Genomic DNA, 20,237 nt, shown 5'->3' with positions numbered 1-20,237 from the left:
AAAATGAGTCTTTACATGGAGGACTCCACGATAATGATCCTGATACAGGATCAGCAGTGGCAGGGACACTTGGTTACTTGGCGCCCTTTGGCCACCAGCCGAGCCAGTGCTTCACCTGGTACATCCAGGCAGCCCAGCTTTTATAGTTGGACACACACACCCAGAGACACTGAGCCACTTGCCCAAGGTTGCACAGCTCATAAGCAGCAGAGCCAGTATTAAATCCCATCCGTCACAGGCTAGAGCCCAGGAATTCCACTGCCCTGATGCTCCCCAGGAAGGTAAGGGCAGTGACATCAACAGCTGACATGGAACTAAGTCGTTATCCTATCATGTAGCTAAGTGCACAAGCTATTTGTTCTCTGATTCCCGGGTCTTATGTGAACTGTGTCCTGTGTGCACTGTGATTGTTTTCCAGACCCAGGCTGGGACACACTGATCTGACACATGGTCAGACAACGGGGGAGGCGCTCTGAACCCCATGCCAGCTCAAGAACACCAGGGTGCACATGTCCTGTAGTGATTTCATGCTCGTTCTTATGACATCTTGTCACAACAATTAGCGATGCACATGGCAGGTAGGGAGTGGGCTCTGCAGGCAAACTCAGGTTCCACCCCCGGAAGTCTGCAGGCACAGCTCTGCTTTGAGAAGGGCGATGGGTTTCTAGATCGGCTCTTCACAAGACCAGCCCCAAACGGGTCCTTCTCCATGAGAATTTTCCAGATGTTCACTGTTTCCCAGGCAGAGCTGTCCTCTTGCTGCTGTGCAATGCCTGTAGCTGGTACACTTTCTGTCAGAGCCCCTGGTTAATGTTGCCTGGTCATGTCATTTTCTCATTTATATATATTTTCTTTATATATTATACACATATGTAGTATATACACACATATATACATATATTGTATATATACATAAAACATATATATATATATATATATATATATATATATATATATATATGTTTTTCCTCATTTGCTGTTGTATCCCTGAACCAGAAAGTTGCAGAGATTATGCTTAATCTGCAGACCATCTTCATCTGTGGTCTATTAATGCTTCTTTTTTGCTTTATCCATTCATTTGTCCTGCTTTCTTTCTTGCATAGTCCTCAGGTGGAAGGACATCTCTGTTGTTACTGTGTGCCTAGACCACTGTTCTCTACCTCTTTGGTCTCAGGACCCCTTTATACTCTTTCTTTTTAAAAGACTTTATTTATTTGAGAGACAGAGCATGAGCAGGAGGAGGGGCCGAGGGAGAGGAAGACTCCCCTCTGAGCAGGGACCCCCATTGTGGGACTCAATCCCAAGACCCGGAGATCACGACCTGAGCCAAAAGCAGATGCTTAACCCACTGAGCCACCCAGGTGCTCCCCTTCATACTCTTAAAAATCATTGAGAACCCCCTAAAAAAAGCAGTTTCCTATGTAGGTCACATACATCTCTACTTACAGTATTAAAAATATTTTTTTTAAAAATCGATTTTACTACAAGTAGTAAAAGTAATATTTTATTTAATACATCCATGTGTGCCCATTGCATGTTAGCACAAATAACATATCTCATGAGAAATAACTATTCCCAATATTAAAGTGAACTCAGTGAGACGTTTCACTGCCTTACATTTTTACAAACCTGGGTGTGTTCAAAAGCGCCTAGATTTTCCTACTGCTTCTGCATTCAAGCTGATGGGATATTTTGTGGTTGAAGTGCATAAAGAACCTCTGGCTCACAAAGGTATATAGTTGGGAAAGTGACCTCTTGGATATTCCAAAGGGGGTTTGGGGAGCCTTGGAGCACCTCAGAGAACCTTTTGAGGACCACTGACATTTGCCCTTCTGTCCCCCAAACACTTAATACCTGCATGACCATCTCTGCCCCCTTCCCCAGGCTGGGAGCTACAACATATCCTGGTCACAGGAAATCCAGCAGTTTACATGCAACACTTAGCAGTGATTAGCGCAGTGTCTGCAATGCTCGCTGAATGTTCGTTCATACCTTCTGTAAGTATTTATGGAATACCCAGTTTAATTGGGAAAATATAGTCATGAAGGAGACAAGGGGAGGTCCCTGTTTTCATGGTCCTTATATTCTACTGGGAAGACACACTATAAAAAATAAAAACATAAATAAGACGTCTTCAGTTAGTAACTAGGGCTGGGAGGGTCTCATTAGGAAGAGGAATCAAGCCGCTCGGAGGCTCAAATGACCAGAGTAAGCCATTCCCGGAAAGATCTGAATGAGAAGTATTCTAGGAAGAAGGACCAGCATCTGCAGAGGCTCTGAAGTTTGAATCATTTGTGTGTCTAATGTTTGGAAAATTAATGTTTATCTACTGTCTTGTGCTTACCCATGTCTACGTGGTCATGCCTTGTTACCCGTTTCATTGACAAACAGAAAAGTCAGAACAGTTCCTGCAGATTTTGGAGTACACATCTGTTTAGGAAATATCGGCTGAGGTTTGACTTGTTTCACGTCAATCTAAAGGGATTCCTGAGACATTGGTAAAGGCAAGCCGGGCCAGATCTCTACTTGGGACAATGCTGTTATCCTCACTGTTATTGATGTTGGGATTCCATTGGTATTAACTAGGATTTCTTGGTTGTAGGCAGCAGAATCCTAACTCAAGCCATTCAAGCAAAAACAAAAGGAAATCCCACTTCTGAGGTATATACAAGGTAATTGAAAGCAGGGATTCGAAGTATCTGTGAAATATCTGTACATCAATATTCATTGAAGCATCATTCACAGTAGTGAAAAGGTGGAGACAACTCAAGTCTGCCCATCAGTGGATGAATAAGCAGAATGTAGTGTAGCCAAACACTAGAATATTATTCAGTCCTAAAAAGGAAGGGGATTCTGACAAGTGCTAAAACACAAATGAGCCTCAAGGATGTTATACAAAGTGAAATAAGCCAGTCAAAAAAGGACAAATACTGTATAATTCCACTTATGTGAAGCACCCAGAGGAGTCACGTACATTGAGGTAGAAAGCAGAATGGCCAGTGCCAGGGGCTAGGGGAGCAGAAATAGGGAATTAATTGTTGAATGGGGACAGAGTCTCAGTTCAAAAAGATGAGAAACTTCTGGAGTTGGTGGTGGCAGCTGCACAAACCTGTGAATGTACTTAATGCCATTGAATGCTTGAAATGGTTATGCTGGCAAATTTTGTGTTATGTGCATTGTACCACAATTGTTTTAAGAAAGGAAACTGATTCACTCTCCCAGCCAACAAGTCTGGAGGTAACGCTAGATTCCCGCAGAGCTGGATGCTGGGACTCGAATGGTGTTTCAGGGTTCTGCCTCCCTCACTGTTTCTTAAATTTCCACAAGGTAGACCAGATGCCCCCAACAGCATCAGCCCCACAATCTGCCAGCTTAATGAGCCTTGAAAAGGGACATTCTTTACTGTTACCCTTTCAGAAAAATCCGTAAAGAACTCTGTTCAACCAAGATTGAGTTAGGACTCATCTCTGACCAGGGCATGGGGTAGTTATGGTGGGTACAAGTTTAGAGGCGCTAAGAGAATGTCACATGGATTCCTTGGAGGATTGTGGCATTCTGTAATTAGGATGGAAGAGGTGTGTTAGTCAAGGTCAGCTGTATCCCTGATGTGAGGGACCTTTTGGAAACAGTTGGGGAACGTGTGGGGCACAATCTAGCTTCTGTACAACTTTATAACGTTCGGGGTCTTGGAGGTGGCACAGCATTCTTTTGAGGATGTCAGTGCTGCATGCTGTCTGTGGGCCACGGGAGGGGTCTGTGGTCAACCGTGGCTTCTCTGCAGAGAGCCCTTCCACTGCTGCTGTGACCTCTACCGCCCATGTGCACGATGTCACGTAAGGCCCCAGGCCCAGGTGTCCTTCCTTTCTTTCCTTGTTCAACCTTTTTCTTGACCAAAAATGTAATTCCAATGCCAGAGACAAACTACAGGGTACAATTCATCCAAAATGAAGCTACAGAGAAATATTTGTGAATTGGGAAGAAACAAAGCCTAATCATTAAGATTCTGTGCTAGGAAAGTCATGGTGGGGTTTCAGGCTGAAACTTCCTTCTGAAGCAGGCTTTGGGGCAGGCGGGTTTCCTTGCTCTCATTTTCTTGTATTCTTACAGAAAGGGCCCACGTGGCAGCAACAGAATTCCCTATAGATGACATATCTGGTCTCTACATATATCTGGGCTTAGGTTATAAACGCAACTGCCTGCTCACCCAGACAAGAAATGCTATTTGTCACAACTACTCATGAGACTCTTGCCCAAAGCACCCCACGGACACAGGAATGCCCTTCCTTGAGGAGTGGAGGATAAGACGAATCTTCCCTTCTGTTTGTCCACGGTGGCAATTGTTGTAGGTTGACTTGGAGGATCCCACTGGGATATTGGTGAGGCGGACTCCCCAGGGGCCTGATTCAGTGCCCAGGAGTGGTCGCCCCTCCTTCACCGCTACCAGGAGTCTGCTCATGCCAAGCTTGTAGGAGGAGGTGCCTTAATCTCAGGAAGGTAGGCTGAATCTCAGGGTGAATCATGATCCTATGAGCCCACTTTCTTTTTCCAGCTAGTCCTTTTCCCAATTCCCATTCTAGCTGGGATGGTCTTCTGGCCCATGAGATATAAAGATAAGTCTTCTGCTGTATCTGAGACAGAGTCTTCCAAAGACAAAGCCTTTTGCCATCATTCACATGCCTTGGTCCCCCTGTGTCCTGCTTGTGATGGTAGTTGAAGACTTTGACACTAACACCTTTGGCAATTATTGTGGAACCATGAAACAAAACCCAGGACCTCATGGAGACATCAACCCAAGGGGAGCTGACCTCCATACACCCTGTGCTTTGAGACAGTTAAAGATCTTTCTTTCTTAAGCATTCCTTATACCAATTTTTTTTTGCAGCACAAAACCTTCCTAGTCAATAACACCAAAACCGCGCTTTCGGTCGATGACAGTCAATGCATGCTTTGACTTTTGTCCGGGTCCTCCCGAGAGACATACAATTCCTTGCAGTGCAAGAATTAAGAACATAGCTCCTGAAGCCCAGCTGTCTTGCCCCTTGTTAGCTGTAAGTGATTTAACTTCACAGTGCCTCAAATGCATGAGACAGAGCTTAGGTTTGCTGAGCTGTGCAGTTAGCCCCCTGGGATTTGGGAAAGCCTCCTGTTGTAGCATGCAGGGCGGCTGGGATGTCTGCCGTGCAGCAGGGAGGGGTCCCTGGCTGTCCATGGCTCAGAGGGCATCAACAGGGCCTGTATTTGACTCCATTCCAGGGGAACCACACAAATATGGCCCTGCCTTTAGGAAGCTCACAATCAAAGATGGAAGGCCTCCTGGCACCAACCTCCACAAGCGACTTGGCTGAGAACAGAAAACAGACTCTCACCCGGACTATGGAACTGCACAAAATGAGCTCTCTGCCATGAGGCTTAGGGTCTTATCTATGTATTTCAGAAACCAAGTACAATGTCAGCCTTAGGGCAATCACTCAAGAAGTAAATATTTATTAAAATTGTTCAATAAATATTCTTGAGTACCTGTCACGTTCCAGGCATTATTCTAGACTCTGGAAATACAACAGTGAACAAAGTAGTGAGGTCCTTGCTCTGATGAAGCATATGTTTCACTGGAGAAGTCACATTAGCAAAAAGTAAACAATTATATATGTCAGGCAATGATAAAGAGGATGGGCAATGAGTAAGTGGGATAAAGAGAGAAGATAGAGCAGGTCCCATTCTGTAAAGATGTGTCTAAGGTGACATGTGAGTAAAGCCAGTCATGTGCATGTCTGAGGGAAGGGCACGGGGGAGGAGGGAATAGTAAGAACAAAGCTCAGAGGGAGGAGCCCCAGGCGCCTGGCAGGGTGGGATTGTAGGGAGTGAGCGTTGCAAAATGAAGTCAAAGAGGCAGGTGAGTGGGAGATCCTGGGCGACCAACCATGCAGGGCTTTGAATAAATGAACAAGGGTAGAAAGCGTCAAGGAAGTGTTGGAGACAGGATTCGAACCACGGCAGCAGACCGCAAAGCTCATGCTTTCAATCCCCCTGGCTACACATTGGACCTCCTGGAAAGCTGGAGGGAGAGATTGCAGCTTCTACCCCCTCTGAGGGTCCTCCCGCTCACCCCCACCCCTTCCCCAGAAAGCCTCTGCTATGGCAGAGAAGCGAATATGGATGAGCTTGTGCAGGAATCGGAAAGCCTCAGTGGCTGGCTGCCATGTCCCACATTGCACCCCATGTAAGAACAAAAGAAAGATGAATCCCTCAAGGCACTGGGAGGACATCAAGAGAGTGGCTACTCGGTGATGCTGCCCCAGTGTGGGAGCCTTAGTGTTCCGTGCCACCCTGAGCTGGCGATGAGGACGGAGCTTGCACCACGTTGCTGGGGAAAGTGATGCTATGGAGAGATGCAGGGCTCCTGCAGGGGCGAGTTAGTAGGTCAGCCTCATCAAATATTGATGGACCAGCTGCGCTGCAGCCTCCCCTCCTGCCCAAGTGCCTTTGTGCCTGGCCAGCGAGCCTCAAGGAGACTTCACTTACCTGCAAGAAGTTACTTAAGGAGCCATTACAGACTTGATGGTTGGGCTCTTTTGCCCTTTTTGGTTTTTATTATTAATGCGTTCTTTCGTACTGGTTCTTGACTAAAGTATAGTGTAGTTGCCTATCAAGTTAAGAGCGGGGTGTGTGTGTGTGTGTGTGTGTGTGTGTGTGATTCCCAGAAGACTTTCCCACCTCAATGCGAAAGGTAGGGCCTGGGGGACCATGTTTTCAAGTCAACACTTTCTGAACAGATCACCAGTCCCTTCACTGAGGGACAGGATAGTCTGGTTGTTCTAACTCAGGAGCCTGACTGCTCAGATCAAATCCTCGGTCTGTGGCTTTCATCCCTGTGTGATCCTGAGCAAGTTTCTTTGCTTCTGTATCTCTTTTTTCTCACCTGTTTAAAAAGAAGCATAGTCATAGAATCTACTCAGTGGAATGGTTAGGAAGTCTTTATTGTGTTTTAAGACTTTAATTTTTTAGAGCCGGTTTAGGTTTATGAAAAAATTGAAAGGAAGGTACATGCATTTCCCATATGCCCCCTGCCCCTGCACATGCACAGCCTCCTCAAGGATCAGCATCCCCAGGGGGTGGGACACCTGTTACAACTGATAAAGCTGCACTGACACATCATTATCATCCAGAGTCCTCAGTTTACCTGAGGGGTCACTCTTGGTGGCGCACATTCCATGGGTCTGAAGAAATGTATCATGATACATATCCATCATTATGGTATCATACAAACTATTTTCAGTCTCCTTAAAATCCTCTGTGCTCTGCTTATCCATCCTTCCCTCTTCCTAAGTCCTGGCAACCGCTGATCTTTCTACTGTCTCCATAGTAGTGCCTTTTCCAAAATGTCACCTAGTTGGAATCACACAGTAGTTAGTCCCTTCAGACGGGCTTCTTTCACTTAGTGATGTGCATTTAAGGTTCCTCCGCCTCTTTCATGGCTTGATCACTCACTGCATTTTAGCATTTAATAATATTCCGTTGTCTGGATACATCCCAGGTTATCCATCCACCTACTGAAGGACATCTTGGTTGCTTCCAAGTTTTGGCAGTTATGAATAAAGCTACTATAAACATCTGTATGCAGGTTTTTATGCAGATATAAATTTCGACTCCTTTGGGGAAATACCTAGGAGTGTGATTGCTGGACCATATGGTAAGAGAGTGTTTTAGTTTTGTAAGGAACTTCCAAACGTCTTCCAGAGTGGTGGCACCATTTTGCACTCCCCCCGAGCAGGGAATGAGCATTCCCATTACTTCACAGCCTCACCAGCATCTGGCGTTGTCCATGTTTTGGATTTTGGCCATTCTGATAGTGACATCTCATTGTTGTTTCAATTTGCAATCCCTGGTGACATATGAAGGGGTTTTTGTTTGTTTTTCAAGTAACACATGGGAAACACTTTGCAGACAGCCTGGCTGATACTGGGAATTTTAGTAGTAAGTGTTAGCTGTTTGTTGCCGGATATTTTCACAAACACAGCAGAGCACTGAGTGCATGGCTCTGTCCCTGCCTCCACAGACTCTAGTGAGTTAAAGCAGCAGAAATAATTTGGTTTGGTTTTGTGTGGGTGGGCATTCAGACATATCCAGGTGAGTTCCACCTCTGGGACTTGGCGTCCTCGCTCTCCGTGGTCCCCCCAGAGCATCTCTCCTGGCCTGCAGCATGAACTATCTTCCTGATGGTTTATTCCCCACTAATTAAATTAGCCCTGTGCCAGCATACTCTCTAAAATTGATAAGGTGAGATCATAAAAATTCTTTACGGTCTGTACACGTGGGATCACAGCGCAGTAATCTCAGAGCAACAGATGCACGTAGTGTCTTGGAGGAGTGCACGCAACCTATTCTGGCAGTGAGACTATGATGTCTCCCATGTGCCAGAACTGCTCAGCTGGCTGGGTGCTTGGCTTGAAGGCAGGGTTTCTCAGTCTGTCACCACGGAGAGCTGAGGCCAGGTCATCCTTATTCGTGTGGCTGTCCTGTGCATGGTAGGATGGTTAGCACCTTTCCCACCTCCACCCCCTAGACATCAGCTATATCATCTCTTATTTGTGACAGCCAGAAACATCTCCAGACTTCGCCACGTCTCCCTTGGTTGAGACCCTCTGCTTGGGAGCCTGGCTTCGAGTGATGCTGGGGGCACATAGTTTATAGCAGGGTGGCAGTGGGACCCCTCCATGGAACAGCATGAAAGATCTTTGCTTAAAGGGCTGTAAGGATAGATTCCCTGTCTCAGGAAGACTTGCCCTATACTGCTGGGACTCTGCAGGGCTTCTCATTTCAAAGCTAAAAGTTCACTTGACATGTTGGCCTTTCCAGAAATCTGCCTCTTCTCAAAGCCATGGCAAACTGGTGACCAGCCAGCATTTGTAACAGGTGTATCTCATCTTGCCCCACCCTGGTTAACACTGATTTGTGACAGCACTGCTCCTCCCAGAAATACACACGTAAGATCTTTTAGTGTATGCTGACACCATCTGGACTCAACACTTGATAGAATAAGAAACACAGAGCAGGGCTCCTGAGGTAGTCCTGCCTAAACCATTTGATGCGTATGTAACCACCTTTCCACTTCCAACAACCGATTGAAAGAACATACAAGGGTGGAGGGACTGATCGGCTGGCAGTGCAAAGACACAACCAGATAAGACAGCACGTGAATGTTATAAGACAGATGACTTAGTATTTTAAAAAATATATATATCAACTGCCTGAGTGAACGGAAAAGTGATACTGTTAGCAAAATAAAAGAGACTTAAGAATATAACAACTGAACGTTATGCGTTGGCCTTGTTTGGGTTCTGATGGGAACAAACTAATTATATCGAGTAATATCTTTGAGATAATTAGGGAAGTTTTTACATTAGGAAATTACTAATTTTGTTAGATCTTTGGGTATTGACAAGTGAAACAGCAAGATATCTGGGCTTTGGTTTGAAATATCTCAGCATGGAATCATTGAAGGGGATAGACAAAGAAGGTTGGCTCCATGTTGACAGTCATTGAAAGTGACCAATGGGTGCGTGTTATACTGTCTATATTCGCTTGAAATTTTTCAGTCCAAACAGTTGAGTCAATGCCAGTTTTTCTTAGAGTAGAGCAAGTGCTATCATGGCCAACTACCAAAGAAAGTTCATGCTCCAAATTCTACTTTCTTTAGCCCAAGAGACATTTGTCATGATAGTTCTTCTGTTTGGGTTCTGGTGAATTATTTTAATCCATAATGGTTCACTAAACTTACTCAAGAGATAGCCCTAAGTGTGTTACTAAAATGCCAAGAAAGAGTATGTTATCTGTTACAATACAGATTCTGTGGTGACTTGGAGCAGTCCAACTCCGAGAAGCAGGGGAGACACAATGAGATCTGCTGTTGTAAAGGGACAGGTAGAGGTTCTTTGTCATTGTGAACGATGGAGTGAACATTACCAAGTAGGAGGAAGTAATGGGGAACTGACAAGCCACAGATGGAAGACCCGATGGCTTACCCATCGGGGTGCCAGCAGCAGGCAAAAGGCACACTACAGGGTTAATAGAAAATCATTTGCAATTGAAGGAGTGGTTTATAGAGGTATAGGCAGGTGGAGGCATGCAGGGACCCGTTTTGCACCCCTAGGCCTAAGGGGTGGGGAAAGGACCAAGTGGCTGGGAATTCTTTCGAGCTGGAGCCTTGGAGGTAGAGCTGTCCTGATGCAGGGATGCAGCTGCCGCCCACATCATGCTACCAAGCAGAGACCAGTATGTCCCACCCTGTCCCATGCAGCGTGGTTGGATGAGAATAAGTAGTTGTTGCATGTGTGACGCTGGGAACACTTACAATGTAGTTCATCCTGTGGAGTGCTGGCCCAGTCAGCAGCCAGCAGTAGCGTGCAGGCAAATGTTTCACAGCTGGCACTCTGGGGGGTGAAGCCCCTGGTGTGTAGAGTGCCCCAGTGAATGTGGCATAGACCCTCTCACTGCAGCCAGTTTCAGGCTGCCATTGTGATAGCACTGGGAAGACATGTAGAGCAGCCTTGCATGGCCCAAGCGTGTCCCCCTCAGGAACGTGTAGACACAGCTCTGAGAGCACAGGAATTCCTATACTGCGTAGGATAATTAGGGAATGGTGGGCTTTGAGTACTTGTTATCTTTGTTATCTAGGTGATAGATTATTCCCTTGTAAATTTGTATGACATATATTTGAACGATAGCTGTTGTCAACAAGCGACTTGCAAAATCCCCGCGATGTGACTGCCAGCACACCACTGGTTCCTAATGACCAGCCTGCAGTTTTGCAGACACACCGGAACAGTGGGTATGAGGAGGTGGAACCAGGGGTTTTTAGAAGCCAACCTGTGAAAGCAGAACATTGGTGTCTATTTTTTGAAGGGACATCCCTTGTGCCCAGTTTATCCTTTCCTGGGACCGGAACAGCAGGAGGAGGAGAAGGAATAGAACGTGAAACAACAACATGCTTGAGAACTCTCGGTGTTCCCCGAGCTCGGGGCTGCGCTTCCAACATTTGTGGAGTTACTGATACATCTTATTTAGCACCCAACGTCAAAGGCAGATTTGAGGCAGCAAGAGGTAATGGCCAAAGGGGTCAGTGTTTGATAAGCTGAATGGAAGATGAACCCAAGCCACTCAGCTGGGAAAACATTTGTCAGCTGCGCTTTCCTATTGGACCTGAGAGGAGAGGATGCTTGTTCCAGATGCACCGGTGATGACTGCTGGTCATCGTCAGTTAGGGGCAGTGAGTCCTACACATGGAGAAGGAGCTGGATTTCAGTGGTTATGCATACATGCATGCCCGTGCACACACGTGTGCACACATACATTCACATGTGTGCACACAGATCCATGCACACTCACGTAGAGGCATAAAGCACACATACATTCACATGTGTGCACACATATATGCACACACGTGCACACATGCAGATGCATGGGAGCACATGTTCGTGTACGTGCACACAGGTGCATACCTGCACGTTTGTGTGTAGAGGCATAGGAGCATACATGCACACACAGGTGCACACATGCACACATACATACACACAGACACAAACACACAGGTTCTTTTAGGAGTTGCAACAGTGGCCACCGAAACATTTTCCACCTCCTTGAAACCAGTCTGTCCCTCATTTCCTGTGGTCTCCATTCCTGTAGACAGACAGAGAGCTGCCCCAATAGGAAATTTAGGAATGATTCAAGAGGATGCCGCCAGTGGGCAGAAAGCTGGGATCCATCTACACAAGGCCACTGTCCCCCAGGGCTCTGCTGCCCCAGGTCAGAGAGTTACTGGTAGAATGGGATGATGGTCTTCACTGGGGTCCCAGTGGGAGACAGAGAGATAGGAACCAGCTCACATTAATAACAACAAAATGCCGAAAAAGCATTTTCAATACTTTCATGACACAGGGCCCTCTGGATTTCCCTTCCTTCCATGTCCTGAAAGATCATGTATCAAAGCTGCATGCATGAAGGAAAACTCTGCATTTTAAAATTATGTGTATGTCCATGCTTTCCTGAATGTGTTGTGCACACTGGTAGTATGGGATGTTACTTTATGCAATTCATGAACAGGCTTTTTAAAAATTTTACTGTCATGTATTTATCTTAATGTGCATTTTGAAAAAGTTTTGTTTTTCTTTTGTGGTTGGTTGTTACATGCACTTCCTTTTTGAAAAAACTATGCTAAAGCAAAAAGAAGTGTCTTGTTTAAGGAAAAATAATAAATGATGTCACAGAGAGTGTATGGATATGTCAACAATTTGAGGGGAAGGCTTGGGGAAACCCAGGTGGAGATCTCACAGACCCGTAACCTGCAGTGAGCACCAGCCCGCAATACCCAGGGGAGCCATGCCAACCTGATGACATTGTAAGAGCAGCACAGAGGACACTATAGAGACCCAGATCACAGGTTAATGTTTGTTTTCTTTTAACTGTTTTTGCAATACCGGGAAACCCAGCCTCTTCTCTCCACACATCTAGCTTCATGGGACTTGGCATGTTACCGGGTGGAATGGACGTGAACATAAATGTGCAAGTGTTATTTCGTGGAGGGGCAAACGATCAGTGTGTTATGCCTTCATACACAGCAGGCACTACGTGCCAAGCACCATCCCCTCTGTTGTCAGCTGCAGAAGCCGTCATGAGTATATAGCAGGAGCCTGTACCCCTGCAGTGCGCAGCCAGGTAGGTGGGGGTTGTTGAAGGCACAGCTATGTGCAGGGGGACATTGCCCCCCTGCTTGTTCAGGGATGTCATCATCTTGCATCATGGTATCTCCTTGTAGGGGCCAGTCCAGGGGCGGGCTGTTTCAGAGGCTGCTTGCTTCTTAGCTTTGTCCCAGGCAGCCCTCTCTGAAAGCACGCACCCGAGACCATGAAGTCTGGAGATGTTCATTTATCACAGCCAGATTTCTCTGCCTTCCTCTCCATCCACTCAGTCCTTGGAGGAGTCCATAGACATCAGGTGCAGGTGAGCCCCTTCTGTGTACATTACCCAAAGGCACTGTGGTTTGGGCAGCTTGGTCTTTACTTTCCCCTTGCTGCATTATTCATGTAGCCAGCTGTTGGATAAGCATGCTGCTGCTGACTGCTCTGAGTGCCAGTTGTAAAAGACATAGGAAATGTCCACTCTGTGGCAGAGAGTGGTGAGCCTCCAACGTTTGCCTCTTTGCTGAGGGTCTCCACGGAAAGAATGAATGCAATATTCCAGCAGTGGAGCATCTAGAAGATACACTGGTTCTTGGGTAGAAGTTTGGTCACTTGGTCCATGCCTTGGGGTGGGGATGGTCTGCTCTGTGCCAAGAGGGGTCATATAAATCACTGGCTCTCAACCAAGCATTTTTTTTAAAGATTTTATTTATTTATTCATGACAGACACAGAGAAAGAAAGACAGAGATAGAGAGGCAGAGACACAGGCAGAGGGAGAAGAAGGCTCCATGCAGGGAGCCTGAAGTGGGACTCAATCCTGGGACTCCAGGATCACGCCCTGGACCAAAGGCAGACGCTAAACCACTGGGCCACCGGGGCTGCCCTCAAGGATGGTTTGATAACCTCCCCCCATACACAAAGGCATTTGGCAATGTCTAGAGACACATCTGGTTGTCACAACTGAGGAAAGGTGCTACTGGCATTTCATGAGTAGACGCAGCCAAATATCCCATAATGCACGGAACTGCTCCCCTGAGCAAAGTAGTATCTATTTCAAAGTATCAATAGAGCCTGAGTCGAAAACCCCTGATGTCAGTGAATAAAGCAAACCGGAAGGACACACTCATGAACAGCATTGCAAGCCTGCTGAGTCTACGTGGACCAGTCATGCGCACGTGCACTTCCTGCTTCCAGGGGGGACGCTGTCCCACCTCCCACCCCGCGGTTTCTATTCTCATGTTTTCTGCCCTGGATTCATTGCTGCTTCTCCAATACTGGGCCATTTTCCAGGATGTAGAACAGATTCCTAAAAATTTGACAACTTAAAAGAGCAGATGTTTATTAGGTTGAAATTCTCTATGAACCAAATTCCGGGCTGGGGTCTCCCGAGGCTGAAATCAGGTGTCAGCCTGGCTGGGTCTGGAGGCTCTGGGGATGACTCTTCCTCCAAGACCTGTGGGGTGTTTGGCTAAACTCACTTCCAGTGGATGCAGGACTGGGGACCTTGCATCCTTGATGATGGGTCGGGGCCACGTCCAGCGTCTAACAGGCACCTCCATTCCTGGGCTCGTGGCTTCTCCATTCTCAAGGGCAGCAGCCGCAGGCAGCACCAAGTCACACGTGGACCCTCTCTGGTAGCCCCTTGCACTGCCAGCCAGAGAAATGTCAGCTTACACAGGGCTGTGGTGAGGAGGTCTGGCCAACCTGCGTGCTCCCTAGCATGAGATCAGCTGATCTGGGTCTTCCATTCCCGTCTGCATCTGTGAGGCCCTGGGAGCATGGCCTAGTTTCGTTGCTGAGGGATCAGGGACAGGGATCGTGGGTGGCATCTTCTGGACCCTGCCTGTCACAGGCCTCTTGCGGCAGACTTTCCCTGCTGGCTGGGGGCTCCCCCATTGTCCACATGGGTGGGCCTCACCATCTCCCACCTCTCCCCTCATCAGCTGTCCCATTTAAAATTGCACCTGTCTCCCTCCTCATTCTCTCTGCAGCTTTACTTTCACCTGTAACCTTTGCCAGCACCTGACATGCTGTGCATTTTGCTTATGTTTTGGTTTATTGTTTGTCTCTCCCACCTGAATGTGAGCTCTCCGGAGGAAGAACTGTGGGCTCCTTAGATTCTTCTCACCAAGATCAGCACTGGTCACATGGGACCGTGTGCCACATTCAGTGAGTGTTTGCTGGATGCCTAAACATCATGGTGGCTTAAAAAGCAGAAATCCAGAATTTTACATGGGAGCATTTTATTTCATTTTATTTTAAGTAATCTCTGTACCCAACGTGGGGCTCGAACCTACAACCCCAAGATCAAGAGTCACACGCTTTACCAGCGGAGCCAGCCAGGCTCCCCTCTTCTGATTTTATTTTAATGTCGGCAACTGTATTCATTTGCTAGGGCTGCCATAGCAAAGTGCCAAGGTGATGGCTGAAAGGGCAGACGTGTTGTCTCATGGTTTGGGGGACCAGAGGTCCAGAATCAAGGTTCCTTCTGAGTCCTCTCTCCTTGGCGTGCAGATGGCTGGCGTCATCCTGACCTGGCACTCTCCCTGTATGGTGTCTATCTACAAGCTGCCCCTTCTTCGAGGAACATGAGGCCATCGGTCCTTGTGTTTGGGCCACCCCATAGCTGCCCTGGAGCTGGATTCCCTCTGTGTCTGTGAGGTCACATTCTGAAGCGCTGGGCTAGGAGTTCAGCATATGGATCCGGACGGGAGTGCAAGTCCACCCATAATAGCAACTATTTATATTTTTTCCTCTTTTACATATTCTGCAGATCAGGTTCAGCCGACTCAGCCTTACAGGACCAGAGATCAGTGGTACCCAGCCCTCCCCTAAACCCTCCTCAAGCCACACAGATGCTCATTCCAGCAGCAGTCATACCAGTGGCTTCTAGAAGTTCAGTGGCCGTGAAGAGCTTCTAAGGAGAGCATTTTACGTAGAGATTCCAGCTCACCCCAAGACAGATGAATTGGATGGCAGAAATTAGGCTTTCTGTGTTCAGAATTTGTACTCAACATTGATTCTCTTTAATCATCCCTATATTACACTTGAGTCAAGCACCTTTTGAAAAGAGGGAGGGACATGTTTGGGGTTGAATGCTAAAAGACTGAGGCGTGTGTGCAGGCAGCATGAGCCGGCTCTGGGGCACCCAGACCGGCTGGGAAGCACCCCCAGGACAGGCCCACAGCCGCGCCCTGTGTTGATGCTGCTCGGCACCCTGCGCAGCACCTGCTGGGGAGCACTGCTGCCGACATTGCTCTGGTTAGGCGGCGCTGTCTCTGAGCATCCTGAGTCACCTTCCAACCCCAGCAACAGCAGACCCTTGGTTGGGGACCGCTGAACTAAACCACCCCCTAGACAGAGGCTGGAGAGGAGCAGAGGCCAGGGAGTGATTTCCCAAGGCCACAGAGCTCATCACCAGCAGAGGCTGGACCCGAAGCCGGCTTTTCTGCATCCACTCCACCGCCTTCTCCAGCCTTTGAGATGTTGAGCAGAAGTGGCCTGTCCCGTGCCAGCTGGCTCCTGGCCCCTTGCCCCGAAGCCAGGCATCCTCATGGAGCCTCCTCTGATGCCACCACGTCTCCACACTGGCTCTCTTTGCAAAACTCTACCCTGGGGACCCCAGATTCCTGCAACGGCCAGTTCCTTGATGTACCAGGGGACATCTAATGGTCTCATACAGAAAATGCCTAATTAACAAAATCAGCCTTTTAAACCCTGTGTCTTCCTCCCACCTGACACACAGATGAGACCAGCCACGGTGTCAGGCAGCAAGAGACCTCCTATCTGTGCAAGCTATTAAGTGGAAAGGACCCTTTGTAGCTTCAGTGAAACCTGGAGTCTTGAGCAAAATCCAAATGTGGCAAAACTGGATTTCAAGCAGTCACATTTCATGAGGCATTTCTTATGGGTAGTAAAGTTAGAAGGTGTCCCTGGTAAGAGACTGATGGGGCGTGGATTTCCCTGTCTTGAGACAAATGGGGCTTTTGTGTGCTGATGTGTCCATAATGTCTATCCCTCAGGTATGCCCTGGTCTCCTTGCACCAAGGTGACACGTGTGTGCGGCACATCATTTTAACACAAGACTTGGGAGAAGTTTCCAAAGAAGAGGTGCCTGTTGCTGCTGACAAGCTCTTGCAGCTCTTGCAGCTCTGGGGGATGATGCTGAGTAGGACACCCTAACTTTGAAAGTGGAGATGGGGCTTGTCAACCTTTGGTTCCCTCTCAGTGACTGCCGGCATCGGGTTTGCTTGACAGTGTTGATCTATTCATGATGATTTGTGACCTCCACTCGGGGAGTAGGGCAGGGGTAGGTGCATGTGTGTGTGTGTCATTTTCCAAGCTGAAACTCTGTGTATATCCTAAGGAGTCAAAGAGTTCTGCAGCGTTTGTTGGTAAACACTGTATATAGCATTCTCCAAGTGACAAGGCAATGGTGACAGAGCACAGATGGCGTGTTCGCCAGGGCCTGACTGTTCTGGCCTTTACTGTGTGGTTCCATATTCTGGGTGTGGTGGGGGTAACTCAGATCTACGTGAGAGATGTCCTTCCCATGACTACTCACCACGAAGAACCTGCACGTGAGCACAGGTGAGATCTAAGCAAGGTCTGCACCTGACGTCAGTGAGATGAGATCCCTGGGGGAGTTGGGGCAAGGGTTCATGAGAACATGGTGGTGGGGGTACGTTGGTTGGTTTTACAACTTCCTCTTAATCTCAAAACTTTCAAACTGTTTGGAAGTGAAAAGTGATTTGGAAAAAAATCCTGCAGGATTCTCTTTCCTTCCAGAGGCAAGATTCTTACCTTATATGGAATTCATGTCCATATTGCAGACTGGCATAGAGATGTGGATACACCACCCTTCTTTTGGAGTTTGTTCTGGGCAATATCTATAAATTTTCCACGACAAAGGACAAAATATTGCCCCCCATAAGGGCATTCCTTTCTATATCGCCATCCTTCCAATATAAGAATCATATTTCGTCTAGATTGATATTCAGTGTTTAAAATAATATAAGCATGGGTGCTCATCGCCGTAAAACCAAGTATGAAATTATGATCATGTTGGCTCTTTTGAGTGATGATTTCTTATCTTCAGGATTAAAAACTGACTTGGTTTTATTCTTTTCCTTTGTTTTCTGTTTATTGAGCTCTTGTATATTCCCAGGCTCTTGGCTGACTGTCTAGATCTCCTAGATCAGAGCATTTGTTTTGCTCAAATTCCTTAGGAGAATGCCTGTTTCTGGAGGGCTTGGCTACCAGACTTAACTGCTCACGGCGGGGGGTCGGGGGGTGGGGAGCCAGGGGGGCTGTCCCTTTAGCCACCCTCCCTCTGCTTGTGTGTGGGATCCTCTTCCTGTGCCTCTGACATCAGATGCCTTTCTGGGTTACTCCCTCTCTTGATGGAGCACATCTTCAGGCCGTAGGATGCTGGATTTTTGGAGAGTTTGCACATCCAGAAACATTCTTCATAATCCAGCTGGTGTAGAGGGCTAGGTTGGGAATCACATCCCCATTGATCCCACAGCGGCTGCTGTGAGTTCCAAATCCACGCTCATCCCTGACCTTTCCCGCTCTCTGGAGGACTGTTGAATCCACTCCTCTGTAGCCCGAACTGTGTCCTATGCCTGGGTGCGGGTCTGTCCCCACTCACTGTGCTCATCACCAAGGGGACCCATCCAGCCTGGAAACTCAGGGCCTCTACTTTGGGGAAATTTCTTGAATGACTTCACTGATTATTGTTTTTTTTTCTTTTATTTTTTCTGTTATTCAAATATTGAACCTCAAAATAGCCTTTTCTGTTCATCTTCTCTATTTCTATTTCTTTTTTTTTTTTTTTTGCTACCTGGGATAAATTTCCTCTCTCCATCAGTCAGTCTACTGACCTTCCATTTCTGCTACGACATTTTTAATTTCCAAGCACTTGTTTGTTTGTTTGTTTTTTCTGAGTGCTTTTTTTTATTTCAGATTTATTTATTTATTTTAATTTAATGACATCCTGTTTTTGTTTCACGAGTATGGCATGTTCTCTGATCTCTCCATGATCGTGGGTGACAGTGTGAGTTTTAAAATTATGGTCTTTCCTGCATTGGCTCTATTTCCTACAGGTTGCTTTTCTTTTCTGTTTGCTTCTTTTGGTCTCTGGAATAATGTGGAGACTTTTCTTGGTGCCTGGCACCTGAAAGTGAATGAGGGACTAAACCACCATGGGAAGCTCTGAGCCCAGGCGCCCTGGCTGGCTGTTTGGAGAAGCCCCAATGTCCGCCTGAATGTCGCATTTTTCCCAGGGGAGCGAGGGCCCAGCTTTGGGGATGGAGGCTGGGAATCTCAATGATCTTTATGCATAGGGTCACATGGTCACTCTCCTGACAGCATGGCAATCCCATTCTCAATTCCCCAGGGATCTCACAGCCCCGGCGAGGGGTTCTGCACTCACCCTGTTGGGTGGGAAGGGGAACAATATATGCATCTAGCTGCTTCATAAACAGAGAATCTTCCTTATTGATCTTCATCCACTCTTGCGTGGGGACTGAGACCCCCGATCCCTGGGGCGGGTGACTGTGGCATAAGCCCTGCTGGTTCTGGCTTTTCCCACTGACCATGGGGGCTGCGTGTGGAAGGCTTGCTCCCGCGTACCCCTGCCCGCACCTTCTATCGGGTTTCAGAATCCGTGGCAAGAACAATCATATGGTTTCACTCATGTGGGAAATGTAAGAAATAGTGAAAGGGATTATATAAGGGAAAGGAGGGGAACTGAATGGGAAAAATTAGAGAGGGAGACAAACCATGAGAGACTCCTAACTCTGGGAAACACACAAAGGGTAGTGGAAGGGCAGGTGGGCGGGGGGTTGGGGTGACTGGGTGACGGGCACTGAGGGGGGCACTTGATTGGATGTGCACCGCGTGTTATACTATATGTTGGCAAATTGAATTTAAATAGAAAAAAGAAAAAAAAAAGAATCCATGGCAGCCGTGCAAGTCCCTCCCCACCTCATCTTTACAAATGGGGCTTCTGTTCTCCTATGAGCGGGATTTGGGGGACAGGACAGGTGGGTGTTGTGGTCCATCTACTGCTCTTCTCTCGGGTCCATTGCTGAGAACACTGAGGCTCTCGGAGGCTGAGCCCCCACCAGAAGGTGGGCCCTGGAGAAGAGCTTTCTTTTCTCCAAGTCCTGACATAGTGCACTTTGGTCGGTGCCTGCCCCAAGGAGGCCCAGCAGTCACCCAGAGCAGGATGAAGTCATGGAGCAATAACTAAGTGCTTATTAAGTGCTAAGCACTAAGTGCTAAGTGCTTATTAAGTGCTTGCTGTATGCCTCACGCTACTTTAATCTCTTTCTCTGTATGAATTCATCATTCAGCTTTATTAGCGGATCCATTACAGAGGGGAACTTGTGGCACAGAGAGGTTGGCCCAGAGCCACACAGCGACAAAGTGGCGAAACCAGAGCATAAGCCTTGGGGCACGGGGGTCCCAGCTCAGCCACACTCCACATCCCCTGACTAATGAGCCTGTGTTGTGGGAGCCTGCGCGGGGCACTGTAGGATGTTTAACTGCGTCCTGGG

General features: G+C 47.5%; 1 protein-coding gene across 1 annotated transcript in view; it reads left to right on the top strand.

Moving 5' to 3' along the window:
• TMEM132C (transmembrane protein 132C) overlaps window positions 1–20,237 on the top strand; it is a 300,571-nt gene that overhangs the window by 174,142 nt on the left and 106,192 nt on the right. The gene's annotated exons all lie outside the window — the stretch shown is intronic.

The sequence above is a fragment of the Canis aureus genome, chromosome 27 (genome assembly GCF_053574225.1).
Source record: "Canis aureus isolate CA01 chromosome 27, VMU_Caureus_v.1.0, whole genome shotgun sequence".
In the NCBI taxonomy this organism is placed as follows: Eukaryota; Metazoa; Chordata; class Mammalia; order Carnivora; family Canidae; genus Canis; species Canis aureus.
The sequence above is the reverse complement of the archived record's forward strand: the minus strand, read 5'-3'. Positions and strand labels throughout refer to the sequence as shown.